Here is a 451-nt window from a genome sequence, read left to right on the forward strand (position 1 = left end):
CGCTGACGTAAAGACCAACAATGTTGGTCGAACCACCCTTTGCTCTTTTTACTTGTGTTGTTTTCTTGTTTTGTCCTTTACCTGTACGCTTTATCCTTAGGGACTAATTTGCTACATCTAATAAAATTTCCGTAAAGTTTGTTAGGGCCTCTTCCTTTCTCTAGTATCTTGATTAAGAATTTTTATTCAACGTAGTCAAAATACTAAAAGTATTACTGAAAAATACTCTGTTTCTGTGTATGTCATGATATCCCAGTGCAAATTGAGCGTATCTTCTGTGTCTTCCTTTAATATAGGCTGTTTGATTGGTTGATGTTGACAGAAAAGGCTTTAATCTGTTCGCCGATTATCAATGCTGTTGTTTTCCCCGCCCTTGTGCAATACTTTAAGGATAGCCATTCTTAGATATAGATAGCCCCCACCCCCTTTTTACGCCTTCGCTATTTAAGTT

This window comes from Branchiostoma belcheri, unplaced genomic scaffold (assembly GCF_001625305.1).
Source record: "Branchiostoma belcheri isolate BF01 breed outbred unplaced genomic scaffold, Haploidv18h27 scaffold236, whole genome shotgun sequence".
In the NCBI taxonomy this organism is placed as follows: domain Eukaryota; kingdom Metazoa; phylum Chordata; class Leptocardii; order Amphioxiformes; family Branchiostomatidae; genus Branchiostoma; species Branchiostoma belcheri.